We start from the raw sequence: 24,760 nt of genomic DNA, 5'->3' as shown, positions 1-24,760 counted from the left end.
AGTTTGGCATGTTTTGGACTTAGGCCAAGCAATAAGTTTACTTATGTTCTGGAAGGGCTTGGTTCTCAGGCAGCCTAACTGATGAATGAATGCCATGTCTCAGTTGGTGAAGCTTCATCTTATTTGAGTCCACTTAAGAGAACATTTTTAGAAAAATGACTGTTTGGAATGATGGCTCTATTTGGGTTTTGTTTTGTTTTTCTTTGTTTTGTTTGATGCTCATTCAGGTATTTCCTCCTATTCTTATAAATATCTGCAGGAAAAAAGTCAGCAAATTGCTATAATCTCTTTAAAACCATATGCCAGAAATGTTTTGACTTTAGAATTTGGTTTCTTATTTGGCTTTACTTCATCATGTGGATTTGGATAAGTCTCTTTAACTCTTCCTCTACCTAGTAGTCATTTAGTCAGCAAGTAACTGTTGAGTATACATCATAAGCTGGTCACCACTTTAGACACCGAGGAGAGAACAGTCAATAAAAGAGACAAAATCCCAGCTCTTGCGGAGGCTACCTTCTAAGAGCAGGTGGGCAGCAGACCATAAGCAAATGAATAAGCAAATGATAGAGTATGTCGGATGAGGAAAAAGAAAGTAGGAAGGGGGGATAAGTGGAGCAGAGAAGAATTACAGTTTTAAATAAAGTGGTCGACAAGACCTCAGAGAACGGGGCAATCTTTGTGGAGCATACATTTAGCCAAGCCAGCAGAGGGAACAGCAAGTACTGGTAGGTTCCAGGAACATCCAGGAGGCCAGTAGGCTGGAGCCAAATGAGGAGTGAGTAATGGGAGAAAAAGTCAGAGAAGCAAAGGGGACCCAGATCTTGTAGGCCATTGTAAGACTTAGCTTTGACATTGAGTGAGACGGGAAGCCATTGGGGGTTTTGAGCCAGAGAAGAGGCATAATAATGACTTTCATATTAAAATACCCACTGGCCACTGTGTATAGAATAGCCTATAAAGAAGGGTAGGATGGAAGCAAAGAGTCCAGATAGGAGTGTTATGCTGATGTCGTGGGAGCTAATATTGGCTTGGAACAGGGTGGTAGAGGTAGAAGAGAAGAGAATTCATCAGATTCTAGGTATATTTTCAAGCCTAAAGGATTTGCTTATGGGTTGGATTTGGGGTATGACAGAGCAAAAGGATTCAAAGATGACTTGAAAATTTAATTTAACTTCCTTGTGTCGGTCTTCTGGTTTTTACAAAAAAATTTATTGTAATTGTCATTAAACTTTATCTTAAGTGACATTATGTAAGAATGAGATCTGTATAACAGAATTTATCAAGGTTCTTGAGGGAGTTTGTTTCCACTTTTGCCATTTGTAATTAACTGGGAATAAATTTCCTTGGGAATTTACTGGGTGATGGAATGAATAATCTACAGGTTGGCACTGACTGTGTTAATAATCTAGATTAATTTCTTTTTTTTGCTGTATGCCATGATGAAGCTATTGGAGCAGCTGAGTCTCAACATCCCTGATTATTCTGCTCTCATATTTGCTTTGTCTCATATATCCTCAGTGATCCCTGTTTATTTGATGTGTTTTAATAAGGGAAATCTGTTGCAGAAGCCATTAATACCTATAGCACATATTCTTTGTCACCCAGTAAAACTGAAAAGTCAAAAACATGGTTTTTTTTTTAAATGAATAGTTTGCTACAGCAGACAGCCTGCTTGTGCTTCCTAGGAGCTGCTCTGTAAGGAGGAATCCTGCTGCAGAATGATCTAATTTGTATAATCTTGAAGGTGGAGCTATTTTTGAAAGAGAGCAGGAAAATAATGGAGCCCTTTGCTTGTGAATGCCGAACTGGATCTTACTGATTTAAAAGGAAAAGGGCTTAGTTGGATCTTGTAGTTTGGACTCTTACTTCCCTCTTCTGTTCACCATGTCTAGATCAAGTTTATGATATATTTAGGTAATTGCTCTTGGAATGGTACCTGGGTTTTTCTTTTTCTTTTTCATTATCGTTTTACATTTTAAGTAAATATATTACTTAACTTGTGATTTGGATAATGTGAGAACAGGTATTAAATTCAGGAATTAGAATTTATGGCCCTTTTTCTATCCTGAAATGAAATTCCCAGATAATAAAACCTTACCAACATGTCTACAATACCTTAATTGCAATATGAAGGAAAAACAAAAGGAAGGCTATTTGTAATACAATATGTATTTCTATATGTGAATTCTCAGAAGACATTTGTAAATGGCAAGGCACATCAGAAAGTATAGCTATCAGGTACTTGCAGGTAGTTTTTCCTGTGTGAATATGACAGTTATAAATAGAGACTGATACAGGTGTATTGTGTGGGTGAGTCACATCATCTGTGGCAATGCTATTGGTGATATGATTTTCTAGAATTCTGAATAAATCTTCATGAAGTTCTGTACAAAACAAAGTACAGTCCTTTCTCTATTTACATAGTAGTTACATTCCTGGAAAAGTCCATATATATTAAATGATGAAAAAAGTACTTAAATTTCTGTGTAAAATCTATTTAAGTGTAGGCTTAGATAATTATAAACTGCTTTTTATTTACTTACATGTATGTCTGGTGAGACCAAAGGCAAATTAATTACGAAGCTAATGAAGCCTAAGCTTAAGGCCCTTCATGTACACAGATTCCCTCATGGCCCTATACCTAATTAAAGAAAACAAACAACTTTGTGTTGGAGTATAATATATACTTAGAAAAGTACAGATAATAAGTATAGTTGATGAATTTTTACAAGTTGGACATACTCCCATAACTAGCACACACATCAGGAGACAGAACATTACCAACAACCCAAAACATTGCCTTGCCCCTTCTAATCACTACCTCTCCCCGCCCCCCACCAAAAATGAACATATCCTAACTTAGTAGCAGTGTAAGTCAAGTTTTGCCTGCCTTTGTACTTCATATGTGCACATTCTTGTATCTGACTTTGCTCAACAGGATGTTTGTGTGATTCATCCACAATGTTACATGTAGTTGCAGTTCATTATTCTTGTTGTGTAGTGTTCCATGTGTGAATACATCACAGTTTATTTAACTATTCTGTGGTGATAGTCATGGGAGATTGCCAGTTTGGGGTGATTATGGATAGTGCTGCTATGAACATGCTTGTACATGTCTGTTGGTGGATATAAGCACTCTGATATATTTCATTTCCTTTATTTTGAGTATATAAGCAGGAATGGAATTGACAGATTATGGGGTATGTAAGTGCTCAGTTTAGCAATATGAAGGTTCCAGTTGTACCACATCTCCACCAGGTGGTATTCTTTGTCTTTTTTGTTTTAGCCCTTCTGGTTGAAGGTAAGGTGGTTTCTCCATTGGTTTTTTTGTTTTTTTTGAAAAAGGAAAATAAAAAATGAAGTATGTATTTTTTTTTAATTCTTATGTTAATCCCCTACATTACATCATTAGTTTTAGATGTAGTGTTCCATGATTCGTTGTTTGTGCATAACACCCAGTGCTCCATGCAGAATGTGCCCTCCTCAATACCCACCACCAGGCTAACACATTCTCCCACCCCCCTCCCCTCTAGAACCCTCAGTTTGTTTTTCAAAGTCCATCGTCTCTCATGGTTCGTCTACTCCTCCGATTTTCTCCATTGGTTTTAATTTGCATTTCCCTCATGATGTTGAGTACCTTTTCATAAGCTTATTAGTATTGCATATTTTCTTTTATGAATTGTCCAGGTTGCTTGCCCATTTTTCTATTGGATTGTCTCTGTTTCTTATTGGCTTGTAGGAGTTCTTTTTCTTTTTTTTTTTTAAAGGATTTTTTATTTATTTATTTGAGAGAGAGAGAATGAGAGACAGCACGAGCGGGAAGAGGGTCAGAGGGAGAAGCAGACCCCCAGCTGAGCAGGGAGCCCGATTTGGGACTCGATCCCGGGACTCCAGGATCACGACCTGAGCCGAAGGCAGTCGCTTAACCAACTGAGCCACCCAGGCGCCCCAAGGAGTTCTTTTTCTTACAAACATATTCTTATACCCCATGGATTGCCTTTTTACATATTTATTTATTTTACCTTTTTACCCTTTTAATGGTGTCTTTTGATGAACAGAAATTCTTTTTTTTTTTAAGATTCCATTTATTTATTTGTCAGAGAGAGAGAGGGAGTGAGAGAGCACAAGCAGATGGAGTAGCAGAGGGAGAGGGAGAAGCAGGCTCCTCGCTGAGCAGGGAGCCCCAATGTGGGGCTTGATCCCAGGACGCTGGGATCATGACCTGAGCCGAAGGCAGTGGCTTAACCGACTGAGCCACCCAGGCGCCCCTAATGAACAGAAATTCTTAATCTTAATTTAGTCCAGTTTCTCAATTTCCCCCTTTATGTTTAGTGCCCTTTATGTCCTCTTTAAGAAATCTTAGCTTACTTTTTTTTTTTTAAAGATTTTATTTATTTATTTGACAGAGAGACAGCGAGAGAGCACAAGTAGGCAGAGCGGCAGGCAGAGAGAGAGGGAGAAGCAGGCTCTCCCCTGAGCAGGGAGCCAGACGTGGGGCTCGATCCCAGGACGCTGGGATCATGACCTGAGCCGAAGGCAGTGGCTTAACCGACTGAGCCACCCAGGCGCCCCCTTAGCCTACTTCAATATCATGAAGGTGTTCACTAATATTTTCTTTTAAAATGTATTGCTTTACTTTTCACATTTAGATCTGCAGTCCATCTGGAATTGATATTTGTGTGTGGTATGAGGGGTTAAGATATATTTCCCTCCATATGGATATTCAGTTAACCCTGCACCATTTATTTAAAAAGATCATCTTTTTTCCATTGCTTTGTATTGTGACCTCGATCATAAATCACATGACATTTTACATGTGGGTCTGATTTAGACTTTCTGTGTTGTACATTGGTGAGTTTGTCCAGGCTTGCACAAATGTCCCGTCTGTATTACTATATCTTTATTTTTTTTTAAAGATTTTTTGTGTATTCATTAGAGAGAGAGTGTTTGCAATAGCAAGAGCACAAGTTGGGGGTGGGTCAGAAGGGAGAGGGAGAAGTAGACTCCCTGCTGAGCAGGAAGCCCAGTCCCAGGACCCTGGGATCATGACCTGAGCTGAAGGCAGATGCTTAACTGACTGAGCCATCCAGGCGCCCCTATTATTATATCTTTATAATAGGCCTATTACCTGGTGGTATTAAGTCTTCCAGCTGTGTGTTTGTTCTTGGTTGCCTTGACTAGCCTTTGTTCTTTGCATTTCCTTAGAAATTTTAGTACCAGCTTTTCAATTTAAGTTTTTTTGAGAATTGTATTAGGATTGTATTGAATCTGTAGATTACTTTGGAGAGAATTTAAATCCTTAAAATATTGAATCTTTCAATTAATGAATGTGGTATGTCCCTCCATTTACTTAGATCTTCTTTGATTTTGCACTTAATAGTATAGAAATATTGTACATCTTTCTTTAGATGTATTCCTACGTATTTGATATTTTAGGATCCTAGAGCTAATTTTGTAATTGTGAATTTGTATGCTTTTTATTATACAGGACTCTCCAACTAGAATAAGCTTTAGGCCCTACAAAACCTGGTTCTGCCCTTGGGTGGAATGTTTTCATTTACATGAATGTTGGAAACATGTAGGAAGCTAGTCATTTCTTAATTGTGCAGGACTCAGAGGAATTGTGGGTTGTAGGATGTCTCGAATTCTTGGTTTATCCACCTAATGTCAGTAAAGTCCCCAATCATTGTGACAATCCAGAAAGCACCTTAGAGGCATTAGTACCACCATTACCATATTAAGACTCACTTATTAAAGACATTTTGCCTTTATTACAGTTATCATTGTCCATAAATATAAGTGTGCTTGAATGGCCTCAAGTGTGTTTGGCTTTTTGTTTGCTTTAGGAAGAAACCTAAGGTAAGCCAGTAGTTTCAAATGTTGCCATTTGTAATCTAGACATTAAAAATTAACAAATGATTCATTTTCACAAACTTCTGTTGACACAAATATACTGGCAGACTGGATTGAACCCTGGATTTGGAGCCAGAAGAATTAAATCTCCCTTTAATAAAAACTCTGTGATTTGGGGTTAATTACCTTTTAAGCTTCAGTCTTTTCATCAGAATGGAAGGAAATAAAAATAACTACCCGGCTGATGCCTCAAGGTTGTTGGGAAGAACAGATGAAACAATTTATAGATTCTTTATCTTAAAGTACTAACAAAATGCCATTGATGTCAATTTGCAAGTTTGCAGGGACAATAAGCATAGTCACAAAGATGAAGCCTCCTCAATAGTCTGGATGTGCCCCATTGGGGTTCTTTTACCATGGCCACTGTAGCAATAACTTGTTGATAGAAAGTGGTGTCTATTTTCTAAAATTGTGTGTTTATAGGAAGGTAAGAAGAGCACTACTCTGTGGGGATTTCTGTATCTTAATTCTGGTTTTCAAAATGAAAGGCAAACCACTCACTTTCCATTTCCTTCCTTGTCTTACTGCTTAGAAATGCTTTGAAGATCATGGTAAAATCTAAGCAAGTTTTATGTTCCTCAGTGAAAGTGTCCATGTGAATATAAGTGATACATTATTATAATTAAATTCTCATTCATATTAATTCACTGTATGGCCTTCTAGCCAATGGATTGAGAAATGCCTGGCCTCCTACTGAATAAAAGGGTGACAAGACCTTGGAATGTAGTTGTGAGAGAAGGAAGGATACTATCTCTCCAATTTTAATATGAAATATACTTAATACTCAAATGATCCTGAATTTCAGTATGATTCCCCTCTGGTTAGTGTTCTCTCTAGACTGCAGCTTCTTATACAGACTAATGCTCCTTTTAACTGCATTTTGGTTTCATTTGAGTTTCAGCACTTGATTATTTTCCTCTCCATGGTTTTATTTTTTAATAGTCCGCTTCCCCCTAATAGTTTTTTTTTCTTGTTGTTGTATTTATTTATTTATTTTTTAAGATTTTATTTATTTATTCGACAGAGAGAGTGAGAGAGTGCAAGCAGGGAGGAGTAGTAGAGGGAGAGAGAGAGAAGCAGGCCTCCTGCTGAGCAGGGAGCCTGAGGCGGGGCTCGATCCCAAGACCCTGGGATCATGACCTGAGCCGAAGGCAGACACTTAACCATCTGAGCCACCCAGGCGCCCGTGTTTATTTATTTTTAATCAGTATTATGCATATATTTTGGAGAGTCAAGTAGTGCTACAAGGCTTGTTTCTGAAACAATCTTTGGACATTATCTGGTGAATTCCATATATGGAAGATTGGCTACCATCACCACATTCTCCCAATAAAATTTAATTTCGGTTTTTATTATTATGACCATAGAAAGGCAAGTCACTGTTCAGTCATGTAGTAAACTGTGATTTTCCTTTCCTGGCCAACTTCTAATTTTTCCTAACATTAATAATTGTCTTTTTAGTTTTGTTTAATAATAGCTAACATTAATTGAGTGCCTGATATATATTAGGTGCTGTTCTAATTGCTGTCCATGTGTTAACTCATTTAATTATCAGATAGGTAGAGAGGTTAGGTAACTTGCCCAAAAAAAGTAGCATAGCCAAAGTCCAAACCGTGGCAGTGGGGCCTCAGAATCTATTCTTTTAACTACCATGCTGAACTCTCTTCGTTTTCTATTAATGTGTACTTAAATGTTTCTTTGATTGAAGTAAAATTTAAAATGCAGTGAAATGCACAGATCTTGGGTTTATACTTTGGTGAGTTTTGACAAATATATACATTCATGTAACTAACACCTGAATTAAGATACAGAACATCTTGATCACTTCGAATCAGTCCCCACCTCTCATAGGCAGTAACTGTTCTGGTTTATATCACCAGGATTAGTTTGTCTGTTCTTGAACCTCATATACATGGAATCATATACAGTAGTATGTATTCTTATGTTGGCCTTCTTTTGTCAGATTCATCCATGTTGTGTAAGTAGTTCATTATTTTTTGTTTTTAAATAGTATTTCATTGAAAAAGAGACTACAGGGGCACCTAGCTGGCTCAGTCAGTGGTCATGTGACTCTTGATTTTGGGGTTGTGAGTTTTAGCCCCACGTTGAGCATGGAGTCTACTTAAAAAAAAAGAGACTACAATTTATCTGTTCTCCTGTTGATGGACATACAGGTTGTTTACAGTTTTTGGCTTTTATGAATAAAGCTGCCATGAACTTTCTTGTACAGGTTTTTATATGGACATTTTCATTTCTTCGGAGGTAAATATGTAGAAGTAGAATGGTAGGTCTTAGAGTAGCTATATGTTTAATTTTATAAGAAACTGCCATTTGGGGGCGCCTGGTGGCTCATTTGGTTAAGTGTCTGCCTTCAGCTCAGGTCATGATCTCAGGGTCCTGGGATTGAGCCCTGCACCAGGCTCCCTGCTCAGCGGGGAGCCTGCTTCTCCCTCTTCCTCTGCCTCTCTCCCCTTACTCATGTTCTCACTTGCTCTGCTCTCTCTCTCAAATAAATAAATATTCTTAAAAAAAAAAAGAACTACTATAGTGTTAAAAAAAAAAAAAAAAGGAACTGCCATTTTACAAAAGTGGTTGTATTAGTTTACATTCCCACTTACTATGGCAGGCAGATTCTAAGATGGCCCCCATGCCCCTGTTTCCTGGTATTTATGCCCAGTGTAATTCCCTCCCCTTCAGTGTGGGTGGGACTTGCTCCTTCCTAATAGACTGTGAAAACAGTGGCAGGATATACATGATTATGTGTATATGATTATGTTACATCAGATTGTAATGCCCATCTTGTGAGGATACTCTCTCCTTGCTGGCTTTGGGGAAGCAAATTGCCATGTTGTAAGCTGCCTATGGAGAGGGCTGTGTGGCAGGGAGCTGAGGGCAACTTCAAGTTCACAGCCAGCAAGAAACATTATCCTCAGTCTAGTAGCCTGCAAAGAACTGAATGCTGCCAATAACCACGTGAGCTTGGAAACTCAAGCCTGTCATGAGACCACAGCCCCAGCTGACACCTTGATTGAAATCTTGTTGAGGACCCAGTTAAGCTGTACCTAGGCTTCTAACCCACTGAAACTGTGAGATAATAAACATATGTTGTTTTAAGCTGCTAAGTTTGTGACACTATTATTACACAGTAGTAGATAACTAAGACTAGCAATGTCCAAGGGTTCCCATTGCTCTATCTCCACCAGCATTTAGTTTTGTTAGGTTTTTAAAAAATTTTACCCAGGTTCATGAGGGTGAAATTATAACTTCCTCTGGTTTAATTTTGCATTTCTTTAATGACTAATGACATTGAATATCTGCTGACTAGCCATTTGGAGATCTTCTTTTGTGAAGAATCTGTTTAAATCTTGCCTATTTTATGAATTGGTATGTTTGTCTTTTAATTTATTTATAGAAGTTATTTATATATTGCAGATCAGGTCCTCTCAGGTACGTGTGTGTGTGTGTATCCGATACATATAGGCATACCTCAGAGATAATGCGTATTTAGTTCCAGACTACCCTACTAAAACACATACTGCAGTAAAGTGAGTCAATGAATTTTTTGGTTTCCCAGTGGATGTAAAAGTTGTGTTTATAGGCTATTAAGTGTGCAATAGCATTATGTCTAAAAAAACATACATACCTTAATTTAAAAATACTTTATTGCTAAAAAAATGCTGAAAATCCTCTGAGCTTTTCTTTTAAAATTTTATTTATTTATTTTTGCCTGTGTGTGCACGCGCACACATGAAGGGGAGAGAGAGAGAGCGTGTGCACGAGAGTGCACGAGTGTGTGAGCACAAGGTTGGGGGGGGGCAGAAGGAGAAGCAGACTCCCCGTGGAGCAAGGAGCCTGATGCGGGACTGAAGGCAGATGCTTAACCCACTGTGCCCCATCATCTGAGCTTTTAACAGTCATAATCACTGATTGCAGATCACCATAACAAATATAATAATAAAGAGTTTGAAACATTAAGAGAATTACCAAAATATGACACAGAGACACAGAGTGAGCAAATGCTTTTGGAAAATGGCACCAACAGACTTGTTTGATGCAGGGTTGCCACAAACCTTACATTTGTAAAAAATGTTTTATCTGTGAAGCGCAGTAAAATGAGGTATACTTGTACTATTTTCTTCCAGTCTGTGATCGGGAGGAGCTTCCACATTCCTCTCATCTCAGCCAGATTCTGCCAAACTGTTACCATTTTATCACATCTACTCAATTAGACTATCTTTCTCTAAACTAATTTTTCTGAGTCATTTGAGAATGAGTTTCATACGTATTGCCCTATGACCCCATACTATTTCTGTGTGTATTTCCCCCAGTCAAGGGCACTCCTAAGTAACTACTACATGTCTTTCTAATAATTAGCATCGATGAAACCCTACTCCCCAATCCATAGGCCCTGTTCACATTTTGCCGGCTGCCCCAACAATGTATCCTTTTCCATTTTGGTCTAGCATCCCAGTGTGGAGCATGCAGTGGATTTCATTGTCATGTCTTTCCATGTCCTCCAGTCTATAGTAACCCCTTAGTCTTCTACTGTCCTTTATGTCCTCAACAGCCCTATATTCAGGAGGATAATCTGCAAGCTGAATCCATTATTTCCTCATGACCAGAATGAGGTCATGATTTCTTGGCAAAAATATCACAGAAATGATGCTGTAATATTCTCAGTACTTCACATCAAGACCACATGATATTAAGCAATCCCATTAACAGTGATGTTAACCTTGATGATCTGGTCATGATGGTGGCTGCCACAGTATAATACCTCGGGTTTCTCTCCAGCCTTACCCCTTTTTATGTTTCTAAGTATCTTTTTCAAGAATGAGAAAGCTCGGGCGCCTGGGTGGCTCAGTTGGTTAGGCTACTGCCTTCAGCTCGAGTCGTGATCCTGGAGTCCCGGGATCGAGTCCCGCATCGGGCTCCCTGCTCAGTGGGGAGTCTGCTTCTCCCTCTGACCCTCTCCCCTCTCATGCTCTCTCTCACTCTCTCTCTTTCAAATAAATAGATAAAATCTTTAAAAAAAAAAAAAAGAATGAGAAAGCTTGCTTTCATTATTCTCAGAATATTTACTTATTTGTTTAATTAATTAAACTTATTTGCTCATAGTAACTGACCTCCCAACTGCCCAGCCTTCTCCATTTGCCACTTGAGCACCTTGTGTCCTTGAGCACTAGCAGGTAGAAGCAGGAAAGCAGGTAGACAAGTCGTAAACTTCTCTTCACATGACTCCTAAGACAAAGAGGTGGAAAGTGAGAAGCGGCCCAGTTTACTCTGTAAAATCTTAAACAGTATTTGTTCCAGTTATCTACTGTTGTGTAAAAAAGCCACTCCAAAACTTAGTCACTTTAAATATGAACAATATTATTTTGTGCACAAATCTGCAATTTAGGCAGAGCTTGGCAAGACTTCTCTGCTCCACTCAAGGAGCGGAATGGCTCAAAGTGGGGTGGCTGTAGTCGTATGTAGGCCCTTTCACTGCCATGTCTGGTGGCTGATGCTAGCTTGTTGGCTAGGACCTCAGCCAAGGCTGTGGCTAGAACACCTCTAGGCAGCCTTTCATGTGGCTCTTGTCTTCTTCACATCATAGTGGCTGGGGTCCAAGGGCAAGCATCACAAGAGAGAAAGCCAAGTGGAAGCCATGTTGCCTTTTTTTACTTAGCCTATGAAGGCACACGGTATCATTTCCAGTGCATTCTGTTCATTAGAAGTGAGTCCCTAAGCCTATCCCATATTTAAAGGGAGGGGAATTTGTTTCTACCTTTTCATGAGGGGACTGTCAAAGAATTTGTTGACATTTTTTTTTTTTTTTTTTTTGTGAGAGAGAGAATGAGAGAGAGCACGAGAGGGAGGAGGGTCAGAGGGAGAAGCAGATTCCCTGCTGAGCAGGAAGCCCGATGTGGGACTCGATCCAGGGACTCCAGGATCATGACCTGAGCCAAAGGCAGTCGCTTAACCAACTGAGCCACCCAGGTGCCCTAGACATTTTTTTAAAAGAATTTTTTTCATTTTTTTTTTTTTAAAGATTTTATTTATTTACTTGACAGAGAGAAACGCAGAGAGAGGGGGAACACAAGCAGGGGGAGTGGGAGAGGGAGAAGCAGGCTTCCTGCCGAGCAGGGAGCCTGATGTGAGGCTTGATCCCGGGACCCTGGGATCATGACCGGAGCCGAAGGCAGATGCTTAATGACTGAGCCACCCAGGTGCCCCGAATTTTTTTCATTTTTAAGTAATCTTTACATCCAACATAGGGCTCGAACTCAAAACCCCAGGATCAAGAGTTGCATGCTCCACCGGCTGAGCCAGCCAGGTGCCCTGTAGACATGTTTTAAAACCAGCATGGTATTTAGAAATATTTTTCTGAGTGAATAGAAAGTCCTTTCATGTGTACAGTTGAATTTGTTTAGTATTTTTCATTCATTTTTTTAAAAACTTGTTTTAAAATATTTTATTTATTTATTTATTAGAGAGCATGAGTGAGTGAGAGAGAGCAGGAGCAGGGGGTGGGGGGGTGGGGAGAGGGAGAAGGGGGCTCCCAGCTGAGCAGGGAGCCTGATGCAGGGCTTGATCCCAGGACCTCTGGATCATGACCTGAGCCAAAGTCAGATACTTAACTGACTGTGCCACCCAGGCACCCCCATTTTGTTTAAAACTTTAAAAAATATATATACTTTTGCATAGGTACATAAAAGGGATCGTATCATATATATGTATTGTTTACTGAAGTCTGTTGTTTTCTCTTTTGCTTGCCTCATTTCCCCCTTCTCTTTATTTTCTCATTTTGAATCATTCCCTGCCACGTAACATATCTTTATCCTTCTATATTTTTTTCTATTCTTGTATAATATAAAAATGTATATACACATACATACCATGGATTGGGGATATTGTTTTAAAAATAGATTCTTATTAAAATTGATTTTTGCATCTTGCTTTTCTTACTGAGCACCTTGTATAAGTGCCTATAAGTCAGGAGATTTTGTTTACTCTGTCCTTTTTAATGGCTGCACATATTCTATTTTCTGATTTGGCTATTTAATTATGAAGAGATAGAAGACTAGACTTAGGGAATAGGAATAGAGAGGGACAAGAAAAAGTGGTCCCTGGGGCACCTGGGTGGCTCAGTCACTTGAGTGTCTGACTCTTGATTTCAGCTCGGGTCATGATCTCACGATTGTGAGATTGAGCCCTGTCTTGGGCTCTGCACTGGGTGTGGAGCCTGCTTAAGATACTATCTCCTGGTAACAAACTGAGGGTTACAGAAGTTGGGGGGGAAGGGAGATGGGGTAACCAGGTGATGGGCATTAAGGAGGGCATGTGTTTTGATGAGCACTGGGTGTTATACACAACTAATGAATCATTGAACACTATCATCAAAAACTAATGATGTACTATATGTTGGCTAACTGAACATTATAAGAAAACTTTGAAAATAAAGAAAATAATGTAGGAAGAAGAATAAATAAATAGATTCTCTCTCTCCCTCTGCCCCTCCCCACCCTCGCGGGCACACTCTCACTGTCTTTCTCTCTCTCAAAAAAAAAGAGGGGCGCCTGAGTGGCTCAGTCGATTAAGCGGCTGCCTTCGGCTCAGGTCATGATCCCAGGGTCCTGGGATCCAGTTCCCCATCGGGCTCCCTGCTCATCGGGAGTCTGCTTCTCCCTCTTCCTCTACCCCTGCCCCCTGCTCAAGCACGCTCTCTCTCTCAAATAAATAAATAAAATCTTTAAAAAGAAAAAGTGGTCAGGAATGAGGAAGAGAGAGTAGTGTTCAATATTCCTAGAGTCTTAGATCAGATGGCCATCAGAGGAGATAAGGAAGTTGGGAAAATGGTAATGGGGAGGTGCATTGGTAGCTTTTTTCATGGAAATGAGTGTTTTTGCATTCAGTAAAATTGCCTAACAGGAAATTGGACACACTTAGAGTCACGGCAAGTGTCGTGAGTCCACGGATGGGACTGGAGCTGATAGGCAGAGCTCTGAGGTAAATGATCATTTGAGAGAGTGCTGGGTCTTGCTCACGGTTTGCTGTGTGGTAGACCCAGAAAATGAGATTTCTTCATTCCAGGATCCTGGGTATTCTTACTTGAGCATTAAATTTTGTTTTTTAAAAAGCTGGCCATTTTTCAGAAGCAGAATTTTTATTTTCATTTTATATAACGTGGGTTGAGAGAACCTTTATATAGGAGTGTGACTTTGCTAGTCTTTTGGAGGCACTTAAGACATTTTTTTTTAAGATTTTATTTATTTATTTGAGAGAGAGAATGAGATAGAGAGAGAGCATGAGTGGGGGAGGGTCAGAAGGAGAAGCAGACTCCCTGCTGAGCAGGGAGCCCGATGCGGGACTCGATCCCGGGACTCCAGGATCATGACCTGAGCCGAAGGCAGTCGCTTAACCAACTGAGCCACCCAGGCGCCCCGCACTTAAGACATTTAAAATCTGAAGCCAGAGCTACCTGATGGGACCTTCCTTAATCTCTTTCAAATAAAATCAACCTAGGTTATATGTGATAATTAGTATCATTGAATGGCTGAAGGAAGATTTTTTTTTCTCTTTTATGTTAGAGAGAGGATTAGTAGCATAGCTAAGTAATGGATGCATAATGAATAGGACAGACACATGATTCTACTGAAACTCGAACTGATAACCACTCTGATTCTGTTGGGACCACGATGATGATGATGATGATGATGTTTTTGATGGTGAAGATTGAAAATACTGGTGGCCTTCTGGGGCGCGTGGGTGGCTCAGTTGGTTAAGCGATTGCCTTCGGCTCAGGTCATGATCCTGGAGTCCTGGGATCGAGTCCCACGTCGGGCTCCCTGCTCAGCGGGGGGTCTGCTTCTCCCTCTGACCCTCCCCTCTCTCATGCTCTCTCTCTCATTCTCTCTCTCAAATAAATAAATAAAATCTTAAAAAAAAAATACTGGTGGCCTTCAAGTCAGTAGTGGAGAATAATAATGCCACCTCCTTTTTAAGAACAAACATCTTGTCCTCCCCATCCTCTCCACTGGCTCCCGGAATGTTGAAGAGAATGGTTTCTATTTTCTACTTTTAGTTTGGATTACTGAAGTTCAAAGCTAGAGCCAGCCCAAGAGCTCTATGTAAATGGTGCAGTTGATACGATAAAAGTCTTTCAGATTTAATTTTGATCAGGAGTGAAAGGTACTCCTGGTACTGTTTTTCTTTCTAGTCTCTTTGGTTTTGGTCTTTTTTCAGATAACTTTAGCAGACAATATCTGATGTCAATTATATGTAAAGCATGCTGGGAAAGCCACAAAGATGAATATGATATGAGCCTGTCCTCAAAGAGCTCACTCTCTCGGTGTAAGCAGCCTATACCAATACATAGCAGATTGAAATAAGTAATAAACAGAGGTACATGCTGACGTAGTACAGGAGAAAAAGACATTAATTCCTCTGTAGAATCAGGCATTTGAACTGGAATTTTTTCAACTTTTTGTCATGGAAAATTTCAGAAACATATAAAAATAGAGAAAATGTATAATGAATCCCTGTGAACTCATCATTCAGCTTCATTATCAGCTCAGGGTTGTTTCAGCTGTATCCCTACCCCCTTCCCCCACTTTTACCCCCAGATTATTTTGAAGCAAATCCTAGACATCACAGCATCTCTTCTACAACAATTTCAGTATGTCTCTCTAAAAGATAGGAACACTTTTTAAAAATACACAACCTCGGCACCTGGGTGGCTCAGTCATTAAGCATCTGCCTTCGACTCAGGTCATGATCCCAGGGTCCTGGGATCGAGCCCTGCATCGGTCTCCCTGCTCGGCAGGAAGCCTGCTTCTCCCTCTCCCACTCCCCCTGCTTGTGTTCCCGCTTGTGTTCCCTCTCTCGCTGTGTCTCTCTCTGTCACAGAAATAAATAAAATCTTAAAAAAAAAAAAAGATCCTTTAAAAAAAAATACACAACCTCAGTGCTGTTACCCTTCCTAAAATAATTAACAGTAAGTCCTTAATATTATCTAATTTACAGTCAGTTGAGCTGGACTTTACAGAGAAGATTTTATTTTATTTTATTATTATTTTTTAAAAGATTTTTTAATTTATTCATTCGAGACACAGATACAGAGAGAGAGAGAACATGAGCAGGGGGAGAAGCAGAGGGAGGGGGAGAAGCAGGCTCCCCGCTGAGCAGGGAGCCCGATGCGGGGCTCCATCCCAGGACCCTGGGATCATGACCTGAGCTGAAGGCAGACCCTTAACCATCTGAGCCACCCAGGCGCCCCAGAGAGAAGATTTTAATAGGTGGTGAATGGGGGGAAGGGAATGCCCATTAAAGGAACAGCATATGGAAAGGCAGGGGAATGTGCGTAAGTGAAAGGTAATAAAAATCTGATTTGGGGATGTGGCAATGGAAGTGGAAAGGAAATGACAAAATGAGTCATTCCATTCCAGTGGAATTTTCCAGCTGAGGATTGCATGTGTATCTTCCCTCTATTTCTCGTTAACAGTGTTTGAGTGGTCTTTTGAGCCATATAAAACTTGCAGGCCAAGTCTTACTCTCAGCTAGTGTTTGTAAGTAAGTTTTATTGGCAAACAGCTACATCCATTCATTTTCACATTGTCTGTGGCTGCTTCCACCCTATAATGGGTAGTTGGGTAGTTGCAACAGAGACCCTGTGGCCTTCAAAGCCCAAAAATACTTACTGTCAGGCTTTTTTGGAAAAGTTTGCTCACCCCTGATCTAGAAGAATCTGGTTTCTGGGTTTAGTACTGTCAGAAAACTGTATTTAGTGTACTGATTAGGAACAGCCTGTGAATCAGAAGTTTTGGAATTTGTTTTGCTCTGTCTTTATCATTTACTCTATAGCTTGAGAAAGTAAGTTTCTATAAGAATTTCTTTTTCTCTTTGATTGTTAACTTATTTATAGTCTTTCTTCCCCCAACTAGAACTTAAACTCTGTGAAGTCAGAGATATCGTATCTGTTGTTCACTACTCTATTCCCAGGGCCTGGATCAATTCTAGACATTTAGTAGGTGCTCAGTAAATAATTGTTGGATAAATAATTATTGCCTTAGTCTTTTTGCTTTTCTTCTACATTAGACACATTTGGAACCTCTTGGGGGAATAAGAATGATTAGTTGTAGATAGCAACAGTCCTCTTATGTAAATGTGTTATAATTTTTCCCCAGCAAAGTTTAGAAAATTGCTTCATTGGTGCAATGGACACTGCCTCTCTAAAATATATGTGAATATAGGCAAAGACTACAAGATAGTGCAAACGTGAAATCATTGTTTTAAGATAGTGGATTTTGGGGTGTTTTTTCTCTCTAAAATTTTCTTTAATACTATTGTTACCTCATATTTTCAATAATGATTTTAAAATAAATAATTTTTCCATGTTTCTCTGCCTGGCCCAACCTCTGTGCCATGTCCAGATATATAACCATTAGTGTGGATCACAAATAATGCAGTAATCAGAAATGGGAGTTTATATTGAATCTCAGCACTGGAAAGATTGATGGGCATTATGGAATTATGGCTAGTGTTTCGTTTTATCCCATCATAAACTGCTACAGTATTCTTTCCAGCAGGAAGTGTACCTGTAAACATCCTTAGTAAGAGCCTGATTTGGGTTGTAAGCTTACATTTAGACAAAAACCTTTTTATTTAAAATGGAATAAGAACAGGCATGGTGGAAAGGAGTAGCCTAGGTGAGAATATCTTATATGTGTGTTTCTGAGAGCATGTCCCTTTTTTCCTTGGTCTGCGATGCATATTCTGGCTAGCTTTTCCTCAGTGCCATAGAAAGGCAGTATTTTCTTGTGGCTGCAGTCATTTGGAGTTCAGTTGGTTTTCTTCCCATTTCATATTCAGGCTGCCTTTGAAAACACGGGTAAGTCTTTTCTTTGTATATCAGTTTTTCCATGTGCAAAATTGTTGTTCTCTCTGCGTTTCCCAAGAATGTGGTGAGTTTGCAGTCTCTTTATTTAAATAGGTGTTTGTGTTTGTTCTACCAAACTACATTTCTTTTTTTTTTTTTAAGATTTTATTTATTTATTTGACAGAAGAGTTAGCGAGAGCAGGAACACAAGCAGGGGGAGTGGGAGAGGGAGAAGCAGGCTTCCCGCTGAGCAGGGAGCCCGATGCGGGGCTCGATCCCAGGACCCTGGGATCATGACCTGAGCCGAAGGCAGGCGCTTAACGACTGAGCCACCCAGGCGCCCCCCAAAGTACATTTCTAGGTTGTATATCACTACTGAGAATTTAGCGTTCTAGCCATTGCCTCAAGTCTTCATCTGAGTATCTTGTCAGGGGCTGGAATTCTGCAGGACAAAACAAAATGCATAAAGATTCCACAGTCTTATCTCCCAAATTTCACTGATGGGAAGATGTTGAAGTACCTTTTCTCTTTTAATTCAAAGTGAAACTCAGGAGTCTTTCTAAGTGGTGTATAAGAGCCTATGTGGTAGGACTCCCTGCCCCTCTTATTAATTTGACCACCTACTGTTTCCTTGTAGGTCACTCCATTCTGTCATACAGAAGTCTTGCCCTTCTTGGAGAAAGTCACACATGACTTGCTTCTTTGTCCTGCCTCTATGGGTAGATGCACAGTTCATTCTTGCTCTTCCTCTAAGTGTTTGTTTAAGGGTCACTTTCCCAGTGACATCTGCCCTGAGCCCCCTACCCCCGTATCATTCCTGCCTCTTACTGTCCATAACACTTGTCAACTTTTTTTTTTTTTTAAGATTTTATTTGTTTATTTATTTGAGGAAGAGAGTGAGAGAGAACACAGGCAGGGGGTTAGGAGCAGAGGCAGAGGGAGAAGCAGACTCCCCTCTGAGCAGGGAGCCTTATGCAGGACTCGATCCTAGGACCCTGGGATCATGACCTGAACCAAAGGCAGACGCTTAACTGACTGAGCCACCCAGGCGCCCCAGCACTTGTCAACTTCTAGCACACTATATCATTTCCTTATATATTATGCTTATCGTTTACTGTCTCCTTTTGCCTCTCCCAACTAGAATGGAAGCTCTTCTGTGAGGGCAAGGAGTTTTGCTGTTGCATCCCCTTGTGGTTAGACATGGGTCAGTTGTATAGTAAGTACTTGGTAAATATTTGTTGAAAGAATGAAGTGGCTAGGACACTGCATTTTACCTTCAACTTGGAATCTTCTTACTTACATAACTGTTACCACCATGCCACCCTGACCCCAAGGATACTGTTTAATAAGCCAAAAGGAAAACATCTTCTCTTGTTTCTGCTTTGGCATAACTGAGGTCGGCTAGAGAGCTCCAGGAAATGTTTTAGTACCGAGACCAATAGGAAAATCAGTACAGAAAATGTCAGAAGTACAACAATCTGCCTTATGGTGTATAGCTCTTGAATCTGCGTAACTAGCTTGCTCTTTATCTTGTGGGACCTAGCCTAGTCTACCCACTTATAAGGGATCTGATTCTGGCTTTGAAGGACAAGTATTGACCTTGCCTTAATGTCCTACATATGACACCATCTCTTAGTCTCCTCCTAAGAGATGCCTCTGTACATCTTGACAGCTGTCAATGAGACCAAGAGAACACCCATATTCTAGTTTGAGTGTTGTATTGATCAGCCTGCGCTGCCATAACAAAACAACAGACATTTATTTTCTCATCGTTCTGGACACTGGAAGTTTAAGGTCAAGGTGCTGTCAAGGCTGATTTCTGGTAAGACCTTTCTTCCTGACTTGCAGACAGCCACCTTCTCACTGTGTCCTCACTTGGCCTTTCCTCTGTGCACACTCAGAGAGAAAGAGATATTGGTCTTTGGTGTCTCTTCTTCTTATAAGGACACCAATCCTATTGGATTAGGGTCCCATTTTTATGACTTTTTTTAACTTTATCTCCCTAAAGACCCTGTCTCCAAATATAGTCACATTGGAGTTAAGACTTCAATATATGAATTTGAGGAGGGGGATACACAACTCAGTCCATAACAAGTGTCATTTCTTTTACTAGAACAAATAACATTATGTTTCAGGTGAGATACCAAGCTTCATGCTAGATTCAGGGGGTACAAGCCTGTACCTTGACCTCATGAAGCTCAGTTCAGTACAGGAGACAGTGAAGGGTGATGAGTACTATAGGGGTGTATATATGTATCTAGGAAAGCTTCTTTGGGATGGTCATGTGTATTCTTGCACATCTCTCAATAAATATATCCATAGTTTATAGCACAATAGCATATATATAGTAGTATGATGATAATCACACATATGGTAGCAAGAAGGCAGTTCTTTCGAACTCTAGGGTAAACCCTCTTTGTCTTCACTTGGCTTTAGTCCTTCAGTTGTGGTTACTCCAGCCCCTCTCCTCAACCTTTACCTTTCAAACATTCAACTGTGTTGTTTTAACAACCAATGATTTTTCTCTTCATACTCTATCGAAAGTTACTGACTTTTTTTCCCCTTATTTCTTTTCTTCAAGTTGAGTTGAACCTTTGGTTCTCTCTTCTTATCTTCTACCTTTCTCCAAAGGCAATTCCTGGTGTTAAGTGAAAACTATTCCTGTCAGAGCCTAACATTTGCCATTAATAAATGATAAAGGAGGTTGTTAGCCAGCAGTAATACTCTGTTTATGAAATTGCAATTACTGGTGCAGCATTTTGTGAAGTTCTTACTATATAAATGGCACAAGTGGTTTGATAAGTTATGACTCCAGAGAATTCCTTACGTAGTCAGCCAACATTTATTTTTCCCCTCTCAGGAGGATACATATAACCATTAAATTAAGTTTGTCTTGGTTGCCATACACTTTAAACTGAACTGGTTTTCCTGCCTGTGCTCAGACACGTTTATGAGAGTGTAATTGATTTCTCTAACAGCATGGAGATAGAGGGAGCAGGCTTTTCCTGCCCTGGTCTCATTGATGATTCGTGGTCTTGAAATAATCAAAGAGCACTTATTGCATGCCTTATTGCTTTATGATCCTTTGATAAGCTACTGGAGCTCTTTATAAATGCCTCCTGATTTTAATGGCATGTCTTTACTTCTTAGCATACTCCACAAAATACTCAAAATCTGGTGGATACTCTCTGTGATTCTTCTCTTTTTGGTTGATTCTGTGTCTAGCTCTTTGTCTCTGATGTTTCTGGTCCGTGGGTTGTAAACTTCCCCAGACAGGTGACCTGCTGACATGTAAGTTGACGTGTAAGTTGAACTAATTTTCAATAGCTTCTATAATTGTGTAGTAGAGGCTTTTAAAAAATTATTAAATATCTTTTTTCTTTCCTATTATCCTTCCTTTTATCTTTCTATTCAAATTTGCTTGTTCATTCACCCATCTATTCTTTTCTGTCCTTCCATCTAACATCTATTGAACATTTACTAGATGCTAGTTGTTGTGGAACTTTCTTGGTCTTCCTGAATGTAGTCCTGGTCTTCACATTATATTTTTTTGGTTTTTTATTTCATTTTCCTTTTCCATGCTCACATGGGATATTTTCTGATACTCTGATAACTGTCCATTGTAATGATTGAAGTTAATTTTTTCAGTAGATGATTCTCTTTTTTAATAGCTTTATAATTTTACCTTGTTTTGTAAATATGTCCATCACAAAGGTTATTTTATAAACCAGAAATAATGTGATTTTCTCTTTTTTCTTCCTTTTTCATTATTACTGTAACTAACTCATGGTAACTTCAGAAATGGAGAAACTGTCCCTGTCAAATAGAAATACAGCGCAAGCCACACATGTAATTATTTATTTTTAATCGGTTGCATATAACACCTAGTGCTCATTATATCTCGTGCCCTTCTTAATGCCTGTCACCCAGTTACCCCATCTCCCCACCCACCTCTCCTCCAGCAATCCTCAGTTTGTTTCCTAGAGTTGAGTCTCATACATGTACTTTTATAAAAAAAAGTTTACTGAGGTCTGATTCATATACCATGCAATTCGCTCATTTAAAGTATACAATTCATTGGTTTTTAGTATATTCACAGATACATGTACTTTAAAATATTCTAATAGCTACACTACAAAGGGAAAAATAAATTGATGACAATGAGAGAGGACATAAAATGCAGAAGAAAGTCTTTTCCAAAATTACTCTGAGAGGATAGAGTTGGCGAAACATTTCACTTGGTTGTACAGCTTTCACATTCATACACACTCATCCTAAATACATGGGTGCACTTAATTGATGTTAAGCACCTCTTTTTCTCATTTCTCATAAGTGTCCGTAATGTTGGCTTTTGTATCCAGTTTGTGCCATGAAGCTCTTTGGTTTTTTCAAGGAGCATTCTCTTTTACTGGCTTATTGATCTTCTATTTTCTGCATGCTTACCTTTTCCTACGGACTTTTTTTAAAATTTAAAATCGATTAATTAATATATAGTATATTATTAGTTTCAGAGGTAGAGTTTAGTGTTCCTACAGACTTTTTATACAAATTTAAAAATCATATAAACAATTTGAAAGTATGAGCATTGATAGTAACTTTAGATGCCCAAAGATGTTAGGTAATTAGTTACTGTCATTTGAATATTTGGAGCTGACTGTATTGCCTTTAAGAGTTTGGGCTGTTCCTCAAAAGATAAAGGAAAATTTAACTGTAAGACCCAGCAGTTGTACTCCTAGGTACAGCAGTGCCCCCTTATCCGTGGGGGTATTACAGGACCCCCAGTGGTTGCCTGAAACCATGGAGTATACTGAACCTTATATACACTGTTTTTTCCTATATATGCATACCTATGATAAACTTTAATTTATAAATTAGGCACAGTAACAACCATAATAATAAGAGAACAATTATAACAATGTCCTGTAATAAAAGTTAAATGAATGTGGTTTCTCTCTCCTAAAATCTTATTGTACCATACTCACCTTTCTTCTTGTGATGATGTGATGATAAAATGCCTACATGATGAAATGAAGGGAGGTGAGTGACATAGTTATTGTGATGTAGTGCCAACCCTTCGCTTTTGACCTTCTGACAGTACACCAGAAGGAGAATCATCCACTTTTTGGACCATGGTTGACTGCAGTTAACTGAAATCACAGAAAGCAAAACCACACATAAGGGAGGGGACTACTTGTGTACCCAAGAGAAATGAAAACACATGTCCACACAAAACTAGTATATGAGTGTTCATCGTAGCATTACTCATAATAGCTAAAAAGTAGAAGTAACGCACGTGTCCATCAACTGATGGATAGATAAACAAAATGTGGTCTATCTATACAGTAGAATTTATTTGGCAACAAAAATGAAGTAATAATTAATGTACAACATAGATGAGTTCTGGAAACATTATGCTAAGTGGAAGAAGCCAGTCGCATATTATGATTCCGTTTACATGAAACATCCAGAATAGGATAGTCCATTGAGACAGAAAACAGATTAGTGGTTGCCAAGGATGTATGGGGTAGAGGGGAAATGGGGAAACTGCTAAAGGGTATAGGGTTTCTTTCTGGGATGATGAAAATGTTCTAAAATGGATTGTGGTGATGGTTCCACAACTCTGAATACACTAACAATTGAATTATACACTTTAAGTGAATGAATTGTATAGCATGTGAATTATAGCTTAAGGAAGTTGTTTTAAAGAAAGGACTGATGGACACCTGGGTGGCTCTGGTCATGATTCCAGTGTCCTGGGGTTGGCCCCCGCCCTGCATCGGGCTCCTTGCTCAGCGGGGAGCCTGCTTCTCCCTCTGCCTGCTGCTCCCCCTGCTTGTGCTCGCTTGCTCTCTCTTTCTCTGACAAATAAATAAAATAAAATCTTAAAAAAAAAAAAAAAGAAAGGACTGATGAGCAGGAATTCTCAGGAAATGGTAGTTCTCATCTTCTCTACATTGGTTTCACTCTTTCTTTTCTTTAATTATTCCCCCTCAAATAAAAATAAAAGTAAATAAAAGCTAAAAGCTTTCCCGTTTCTCTGTATTAATCTTCTTCAGCCCGAATCTCAATGCTTCCTGACCAGTCCTACCAACTATATTTAGCATTTTTCATACGTAGTTTATATTATTGTTATATATATTATATATATATATATAGTTACAGAGATTTATGCTTTGTAGGTTTCATTAGCCAGTGAGACCCTGGAGAGAGACAATATTGGGAGTTAATGTTTAATCGGAGGCTGTGACTAAGTGCACTGCAAGTATTCATTCTATCATTTAACCCTACGGTAACCCTATGAGGGTTATTGTCTCCATGGCTAATAGGTAGCAGGGGTAGGTATCGAACCCAGATCTGTTTGACTCTAAAGACTGTATGCAAAGTCCGTGCCCTTGACAATGGTCCTACTCCGTCTTTGTAATCTGCACAGCTACAGACACAGTGATCCAGTCTGTATGTTAAATGTTTACTATGTATTCTGATGCTTCTCCAACTTTTTTCCTGAAATACTCCAAGCAAAAGATGAAAATGTATCTCTAGGGGCTCCTGTAGTTCAAAGACTGTCCACTACAACTACAATTTCTTTGGAATCTTACGTCTGACCTTGAAAAATTGTGTAAATTCAGCATTTTACTGTTTATGCGTGTGTGTGTTCAGATATAAAATTTATCCCTCCCTACCCACCCTCACTTCTGATTCCAACTGAAATTGCACTTGGGGTCTTATTTCTCTGGTATGATCCTGGTGCCCTGAGGTATATGCATACTACTTTCAGAAGCAAAATTGTATAATATGCTTCTTTGTTTCAGAGATTATTCCATAGTACTCTATATCCAGCACTGACTTTTCCTCTTAACCACAAACTCACACATATCCAAGTGCCTATTTGACATCTGCATTTGGATGGTCAATTGGCATCACAAATTTAGTATAACTAGCAAAGAACTCTTGATTCTCCCCACAACTCCAAACCTATTTTTCCTCCAA

At 39.3% G+C, this 24,760-nt stretch overlaps 1 protein-coding gene across 2 annotated transcripts in view; it reads left to right on the top strand.

The window, feature by feature from the left end:
- Positions 1 to 24,760, top strand: part of PACS1 (phosphofurin acidic cluster sorting protein 1) — a 144,116-nt gene that overhangs the window by 12,392 nt on the left and 106,964 nt on the right. The window lies entirely within an intron of this gene.

Source organism: Mirounga angustirostris, unplaced genomic scaffold (genome assembly GCF_029215605.1).
Source record: "Mirounga angustirostris isolate CCGP_5_RB_7025 unplaced genomic scaffold, mMirAng1.0.hap1 SCAF_13, whole genome shotgun sequence".
Classification (NCBI taxonomy): Eukaryota; Metazoa; Chordata; class Mammalia; order Carnivora; family Phocidae; genus Mirounga; species Mirounga angustirostris.
Note: the sequence above shows the minus strand (reverse complement) of the source record. Positions and strands in the feature narration are given on the sequence as shown.